The following is a 9,012-nucleotide window of genomic DNA, read 5'->3' as shown; positions in this document are numbered from 1 at the left end:
TACATCCACATTGCTGCTCCCCAGCAGGTCAACTTTCTGTTCAGTGTAATCATGAAGAATACATGATGACCATGACAACTTTGGAGAAACTTCCTGTGGGAAAAGCCTGATCTTGAGTTGAGCGCCATCTCACATTCATTACCATTGATGAGTACCATTGCGAACACTGCAGTTTATACTGGTTCCTTGCCATTTATCTTCTGAATGTGACACAGCTCCTGGAGTTCACTGGAGAGATTGTGTGATGCCAAGTGATGCAATTCTTTATTATGCTTCCTTGGCTTCAGATTTTTTGCAGAATCTGCATTTCTGAACCTGGAAATGGATTGATGATGCAGTCCTCTGCACCCTGAACAAGGATTGGTTTGCTTAAATTTTTTGTACATATTATGGAAGGTGCATTTCCTGAGCTCTGCTGATCCTATTGCCAAAAATCCTCTACCTGCTTGCTACGGGTAGCATTTACGTTACAGTCTTCCCCTCTAGCATTTATGTTAGAGTCTACCTAGCCAATGCTTTTTCCTGTGCCACTGCAAATGTCAACTTTGGCTCAGACAAGAGGCATCATTGGAGCCCTTCATTATAAAACCAACACACCAGATGATCTCTCAACATGTCCTCTAAGAATTTCCCAAAGTCACAGTGTAGAGAGAGTGAAATTTAAATTTCTGCACAATTACTGATGACGTTGGTGAGAAATAGGCCTTCAGTAACTCCACAGGTTCATCAAATGCCTTCATCTTAGGAGAAAAAGGTGCAGTGAGTGATCTTATTTCAGCACTATCGGAGCCTCTCAGACAGTCAGGAGAACACCTCGCTTCTGATCCGTGTTGTCTATCTGATTTGCTTCAAGATAGGTTTCTGAGCATGAAACCCATGAAGCATATTTGCTAACATCGAACTCTTCAATATTTCTGAGAGTGGCCATTCTGAGCACAAAATATACTCTGGCTCCTGCACTGGCCTTGTTCAACCTGCTAGCAGTAGGACTTCAGAACTGAACCACACTTACTGCTGTTGTATTAAGTACTCAGCAATCAATCCCATTCTCATTGCCATAAAAAGCACTATATCTGGCAGTGGTAAGAATAAGGCTCTAAGGCCTTACACATAACTGGTTTATTGTTTCAGAACACAACCAACACCAAAAATCCAGAAACTCCACCCACTTCAGCCACTCACCAAAACTACAGGGGTTGAGGAGGTCTGAACAACCCCAGCTACAAGGCACAGTACCCTCCTGACATACATAACATGTGCATGACCCTTTTTTCCTCAAGTGGTATGCTTGCCTTGACTCCAGCTGCTGAGAAAATTGACGCAATGTGGGCCGACTAACATCTCGCATGTAAGAAGTGATTTGTTTAAAAGCCCGTGGCCGGAAGAAAACTGTGTCCAATGTAGGACCATGTGTGGCAAAAGGACCAACAGAGGTAACCCTATCATCTCATTTCAATACTATGGTCTAGTCCTGAAATATTTGAAAAAGAGACTCACATGATCATTGACAAACTGCCTTCTCCTCACTACTGGACCACTAGAGCTTATCTACCTCCCCCCCTCATGTTAAGAATGACAGATCTAGATTTACATGACATATAGTTGTCAAATAGGCCTGAGAGTCAGCAGCTCTCCTTTGAGAATGTGAGCACTTCCCCTTCTTCCTTTGTACTGTTTCCCCCATCCATGTTGTGGTAACTCTTCGCATAGCTGCACTTTTTTGTCAATGCATTCTTCTTTTTATGCACCAGGAAGGCTCTACTGTCTCTGCCCACAACCAGGATGTAACTCGTGATGCTGTTTTCAATACAGAGCCATACCAGAGAACACAATCATTTTTGTTCAATGAAAAGCTTTACCCCACATTCCCCACCTTTCCCACCGACAGCCTTATTCTTCCTCAAACTAACAAAGACATCTGACAAAGGCCAGGATTGGCTCAGTAGAAACTTTGCTTCCCTGAGTGAAGATTGCCAATGGCAACAGCTCCTGATTTATAAGAGGAGGAAGATTTAGAAGTGGAACTGCTCACACATACACTTTTACCCTCATGTAAGAGAGGGTGCCAGGTCTCTTCAGTCCCCCCGCCTTGTACGCACTGTTCACGGTCAAGCTTTGCAGCCACAAGCACAATACAATACAGAAAGCACTGCAAAATTCTGATTCACAGAGACGTCTGCTTCAGTTCACACAGCGCTTCTGGGACTCACAGAAGCATTTATCACCTGAGGCGAGTTTTAAAGTTGAGTTTTGTATTACCCCTAGTGATAGTCTTGTCTCCTGTTCTCTGGGACTCAAAGAGAAACAACAGTAGTTTTCAAAGGATGCATATAGATGTGCCATATCATCAACAGAAGACTCCGGGTAACAGTCCACAGAAAACAGTTTCATCTGAAATGGAGTCATAATAGACATTATGCACTGAGGGGTTGCCTCCAAGCTATAATTCCTCTGCTTCCTCTTCCACACTACCAAAAAGCATTTCTTTTCTCCATAGGTTCCTCCTCAGTTCATTCCATGTTCTTTCACTTCCTCTAAATCCCACTTTCCATTACACCTGTAATCAATATTTTTGTTGGAGCTCAGAACCTACACTGTTTTTGGTGTTTTTTCCCTCCCAAAAACAATGTTTAAATCTATGTTCCGTTTGTTTCTTTGCCAGTACCCTCGTCATCTTTTCTGAATGGACACTGGCAAGCATGGAGTAACATGAAAACTTGATGATACCCTGACCCTTGATCCATGGGATGTAACGGTGTTCAGAACCGATGGCACAACATATTGACCAGAATATATTTTCACTTTCCACCTGTGGCGTTAAAAGAGATTGTACACCCTTCTCGTGGTCATGGATTCTCCTAAGTGAAGTGTGTGTGTGTGTGTGTAATCTGCCAAAGCATTTTCCCAGTATTGAAGGGCAGTGTAGTTGCTAGTCACAAAGAATAATGGATGAGCATATTGAAGCATGAATAAGTAAACATACAGATTAGGGATGCAGGTGCAGATTAACATGCATTATGTGAGCTTTCAAAAGAACAAACCTCCCATTGAACAATGAAAGGTAGGAAATGAGCAGGCTGACACACTCACCATAGAAATTCAAGGATTCAATATCAATCAGTTGCTAGGTAAAACACTCCTCTGGTCCTGTGAAAAACAGCTCTCTGGCGTGGGAGAAGCATGCAGCTCCAGCTTTCAACCCACAAATGGGACTGAAGCAGCAGATAGAACTCACGTTGGGGCGCAGGCATTGGGCCAAACTAAGGTTACACCAGGGTGAAAAAGGCTGCCCCGATCTCACTCTTATTTTTAAAAGTGCCTTTGTATGCACCCAAAGGGATGACTGGCTAAAGTACAAGTTGACAGGCAGGAATTCTATATCTGTGCACAACGGTTATTTTCCAATAACAAGGAGGGGCTCAAATGCCAGGCTCTGGATCCAGCGGCTCAGTTATGGCCAAACAACAGAATGGAAAGTCTGCAAGGTGCCAGATGGCAGCACATATTGTGCAGTAAAACCACTGCACCCAGCCAGTAAAAACCAATTTGGTATGAACTGGATAAAAATATATGCAATATATATGCATCTATTTAGGGCATTTTTTCATCCTCCTGAAATCACTACTTAATGTAGTTCTGTCTGTGCAGCACAAATCTCTCCCCCACCCCAGCCTGGGGGCAAAGGCTATAAAAGTCCTGAAAGTTCTAGGTCAAGAGGAACAGAGATGAGCAGCCTAATTTTTGTAAACAATGAACAGTTGTTGCAAGATTTTCATACCATTTTCAAGTTGTTACATAAGGGCAAATTTTCTCGAAGTGCAGGACAGTTTATAGTACATATAACCATGGTATTATCACACCGCATCTATTGATCTTTAATAAAAAAAAACATCAAGCAAGACATGAGAGAAAAAATACTTGAATTTTTGATGTTAAAAACAAAGTTGACATTTGAGGCATTCTTTCTCTCTTTCCTTTCCTTTCTCTTTGTCTCTCTCTTTATAACTAGAGGACTGTGGTGAAGATGGGACTGCAAATTTTGATTCCTCAATTGTACACACCTTTTCTGCTCAACTTTGCCCAGTTCCCCTCCTAATTGTAGCCCCCATTCCTGATAGCTTATGTCCATGCAGAACCCATGATCTCATGCTTTTTGCGTGGTCCAAGTTGATTCCCCTTTGTCACCAGAGGAAAAGATGACTGGATCCAACCCCATGTGCTGCTCCCTTCCCTATTACTTTGGTCTACTTCCATTCCCAGGTTCTGGCACCCCAGTTCCCTCACACAAACCTCCTTTGGCCTGCTACTCTCAGCAGGAAGCTTGTGAGGGCAGAGACAGGTGGGAATGGCATTGCACAACACCACATTCAGCAGTGTAACTGGAAGTGTTGGCACTGCATTGTGCTATGCTCTAGGGTTTCCCCAAAACTCTGTGGTAAAAACCATAGAGATCAATGAAGTTCCTAGAGCATTGTGCAATGTGGCAACATCCCTTCTGGGTTCCTAGCAAGAAGTGACATTTTGGCATCATGAAATACTCCCCCCACAGAACACCAGTGGGGAAATGGGGAGTGTCTGGCAACCCTGTTTGCTACTCTACACAGAATCATAACTTTTAGTTTCTTGTGTCCTTGCTTCTTCTACCCGCTTTCCCCCTAGGTCCATGCTGCTATCAGGAACAGAGCAGTAGTCAGTTCCTTTTACCTGAAATATCACGGTACATAGAAGCTTCATCAGCATGAAAATGGTTACTGCATGATGATATGCAGTATCATATCAAGAGAGCCAGCATGGTGTAGTGGTTAAGAGCGGTGGTTTGGAGCAGTGGGCTCTAATCTGGAGAACTGGGTTTGATTCCCCACTCCTCCACATGAAGCCAGCTGGGTGACCTTGGGTTAGTCACACTCTGTCAGCCCCACCTACATCACAGAGTGTCTGTTGTGGGGAGGGGAAGGCGAATGTAAGACGTTTTGATTCTTCCTTAAGTGGTAGAGAAAGTCGGCATATAAAAACCAACTCTTCTTCTTCATATAGATCAGTGATTCTTAACTTTTAATATCCTACCTCCCACCAATTTTACAACGTTATCATTGAATACCTCCCCAAAGCATCAATAATTATCTATATACTAATAGCAAAGTCAGCCAAATCTGAGCATACTTAAATCTGGTGACTGGAGCTGTGAATGGGAAAGACAGATCTTTCTACAAAACCTGATAAGGCCCCAGGTTTGCAGTAAAATGGGAAATCTAAAAAAAAAAAAAGAGGGGGGGATTTAAAAAACCAAAAAATGATAAAAGGAGCACCTGTAACTTTAAGCAACTGAATCCCTCAATGACTGTTGCTAGGCATCCCCCCCAAAAAAAAAACACAGCACTGTCTGCACATGCACAGACAGCTGTAGAGCTGTTCACGGCTTTGGCAAGGAGCCACTCTGGGACCAGATTCAGGTAGCCACTTCAGGCCCAGCTGAAATGGCAGTAGGCTCCAGGAACCACTCTGGGCCCAGGGACCACAGTAGACATCAAGAAAGGCTCCAAGCCAGGCCACCGCTGGGAGATGCTCAGGAACAACTGCTGCCAGACTCAAAGAAATAGAGGGGAGAGAAAGAGAGGAGCAGATTGAGAAAGGTTGAGAAAGAGGGGAGACATTGTCTGAGAAGGGCTGGGTGTAAGAGAGGGGAGAGATTGACATAAAAGGAATGAGGGGAGAAGGGAGGGTAAGAGAAGATTGCTAGCAAAGGGGGTGTGGGAGAGAGAGGGAAAACTGACATAGAAGAGGTGAAGGGAGGAGGAAGAGTTAGGGAAGAATGATAGATCATGGTTGGGGAAGAAAAAGAGGCGACTGGATCCAATATATACACACACGCACTCAAACATATATTCAATGAGACCCTTATGCATCATGGCCACTATCCAACTTGCTGTGTTAGGTTTGATTTTTATTTGCTGTTTCACTTTTTCAAGAATTGGGGATTTTATCATTTGGGTGGAGCTGAGTACCAAAAAACACACCCTCTGCTCAGCTGGCACCTGGGATACATTGCAAGTGATGGTGTGGGGACTGTCTATAATCCCAGATGTCTCCCATTTACTCCCAAAGTTCAGAAAGATTTTCAAAGATTTTTCAGTCACTCCGGGGCGGGGGGGGGGGTATGACCCAATTATGAATCATTGATATATGCTGTATGGGCAGCTGACCTGAGCATCTCCATCCGTTCTAGTCATCTAAAAATTAGAAGTCAAGAGTTTTTATTTCCCACCCCATGTAATTTAAATATTTTGATACAGATGGCCTTTATAGATGCCAAGGCTATACTTAAAAAGCCCTTCTGTTGTGGGTCACTGGTGAAAGCATTTGACTCAGACCACAGAGAGACCCACATTTAAATCACAGACCAGTGATGACTGCCACTATCCTTCACAGCCAAATTGCCATCTGCAAAGGTGAAAAAATAATTACCAGCTCCAAGTGGATGATTCCATAAATAATGTTATAAGCAACTGGGGAGACCTCTGTCATTAGAAATAATCAAGTGAGCTATTAAAAATGCTTAACTTCTGTATGCATAACAGGGGATTTAAAGACATATTATATCTGGCCTCGATTTTAATAAGAATTCTTCGGAAAAGTTTGATCTCAGTTTTAGAGGTATACAAAACACTGAGATCTCTGATCATTATTGGATATATCATTCATTTGGGAGATTAGTCCTTTCCTCCTTTATTATTTTTTTATTTTAAAAAATGGAAGGAAATAATTATAAGGCCTTACATTATTTTGTCACAGACATTTTATTTCATATTTTATTTATTTTATGTATGCAAATTCTTGGTAGCTTTAACAACAAAAAAACATTTAGCTATTAAAACTGGTACCAACTGACACCACTGCCATATCTATATAACCAATTCCCAGGTGTGGCCCTCATCTGTGGATACCTAAATCCATGGATCGGGGCCACACTTATCCCAAACAGATGTTTCTGCAGACTTGAGGAACACCCTAGGTCTGCAGAAAAATCTGACATTAAAAAAAAACATTGGGGGGGGGGTTGAATTTCCCCCCAAATAAAAAAAACGCACGTACCTTTTGAAATAGTGGTGGCTGCAGCCGCAGGTGTCTGTTCCAGGCCTGGCTACTGTGGCAACAGATGCCTGGAGTGGATCCAGGCCCAGCTGCCATGGCAGCAGATGCCTGGAGCATCTCCAGGCCTGGCAGCAGACACCTGGAGTAGCTCTGGGCTCAGCTGTCATGGTGGTGAATGCCAAGAGAGGCTCCAGGCTTGGTTGCTGTGGCAGCGGGCTTAAGGTAGGTGATGGAGGCTTGAAGCTGCGATTGGGGGAAATGGGATTTCCCCCCACACACACACTAGTCTCATGGGCCTCCAACTTGTCTTAATATAATAATGAAGTGCCATCAAGTCACAACCGATTTCATGGCAGCCCATCATGGGGTTTCTAAGGCAGAAGATGAGCATTGCCATTGCCTTCCTCTGCAAAGAAGAGGAAGAAGAGGAACAGGAGGAGGATGAACAGGAGGAGGAGGAGTTGGTTTTTATATGCCGATTTTCTCTACCACTCAAGGAAGAATCAAACCGTCTTACAATCCCCTTCCCCTCCCCACAACAGACACCCTGTGAGGTAGGTGGGACTGAGAGAACGTGACGAGCCCAAAGTCACCCAGCTGGCTTCATGTGTAGGAGTGGGGAAACAAATCCAGTTCACCAGATTACCCTCCGCCGCTCATGTGGAGGAGTGGGGAATCAAACCCGGTTCTCTAGACCACCACTCTTAACCACTACACCATGCTGGCTCTCAACCCTAGCTTTCTTTGGTGATCTCCCATGCAAGTACAAATCATGGACAACCTACTTGGCTTCTGAGCTCTAACAAAGCTCAGGCAAGCCAGGGATATTCAGACTGCCATACCTTACTTTTTTACTAAGTCCCAGTTCAATGAAAGGAAAGAGGTTATCTTAAGTATGATACATTGAAAAAGAAGAGGAAAAAAGAAAGAAGCAAAAGAGAGAGAAAGAAAAGCGGGGTTTTACATTGTCATGAAATAGAGAGGTAGAAAGGTCTGTTAGGGATAGAAATTCTTGCAGAATTTTCAGCCATCATCTCTAAGTGTGCCATGAATCAAGCCAAATAAGTTCACTGCCCATGGCAAAGTATAAATGAGCGGTACTCTCACACAAATCAGGTAAGGTCTGAAAAGAGCTTTTACATTTATTATGAATGCAGCTGTGTACAATATCAATTTAAAAGCTGCTACTAAAACATTCCCCAAGCACTGACAACAATTGAACAACCTATTCTATATAAACCACACTGTTTGGCATCCGGGCAGAGTTTATTAAGATGTACAATGTATATTAAAGCTGCAACCCAACAGACCATTTGAGTTCCTTTAAAGACCCTTCTTAGGGCTGTTGCTATAACAGTCAGAAATTTCCTCTTCCTGTGCTTGATTTTGTCACAGGTTGGAAACATGCCAGGAATGGCAGGGGAGTCTTACAAGAGACTTACTAGTCATTTCATATTTTGGAAGCTGCAGCTAAGGATTGAGAGCCAGCGTGGTATAGTGGTTAAGAGTGGCAGACTCTAATCTGGAGAACAGGGTTCCCTACTCCTCCACATGAATCCTGCTAGGTGACCTTGGGCCAGTCACAGTTCTGTCCAAACTCTCTCAGCCCACCCGGAGGCAGGCAATGCCACCTCTGAGCATCTCTTGCCTTGAAAACCCTACGGGGTCACCAGAAGTTGCTTGTGACTTGGCAGCACTTTATACACACAGCTAAAGATAATGGAAGTAATCTGCTGGGTTCAGTTTCTGATGTGGTCATTGTTGTTACGCTGGTGAGAAACTTTATCCTGAACTTTCCTTATGTGTAATTAGACAGCACCAGTATGGTGTGTCACAGCAATATATATTTGTGGCTTCTCTTAGCAAGAGAGTTAAAAAAAAACAAATCCTGATAGAATCAGAATCTGATTTATTAGAATGGCA

This window comes from Euleptes europaea, chromosome 15 (assembly GCF_029931775.1).
Source record: "Euleptes europaea isolate rEulEur1 chromosome 15, rEulEur1.hap1, whole genome shotgun sequence".
Classification (NCBI taxonomy): Eukaryota; Metazoa; Chordata; class Lepidosauria; order Squamata; family Sphaerodactylidae; genus Euleptes; species Euleptes europaea.
The sequence above is the reverse complement of the archived record's forward strand: the minus strand, read 5'-3'. Positions refer to the sequence as shown.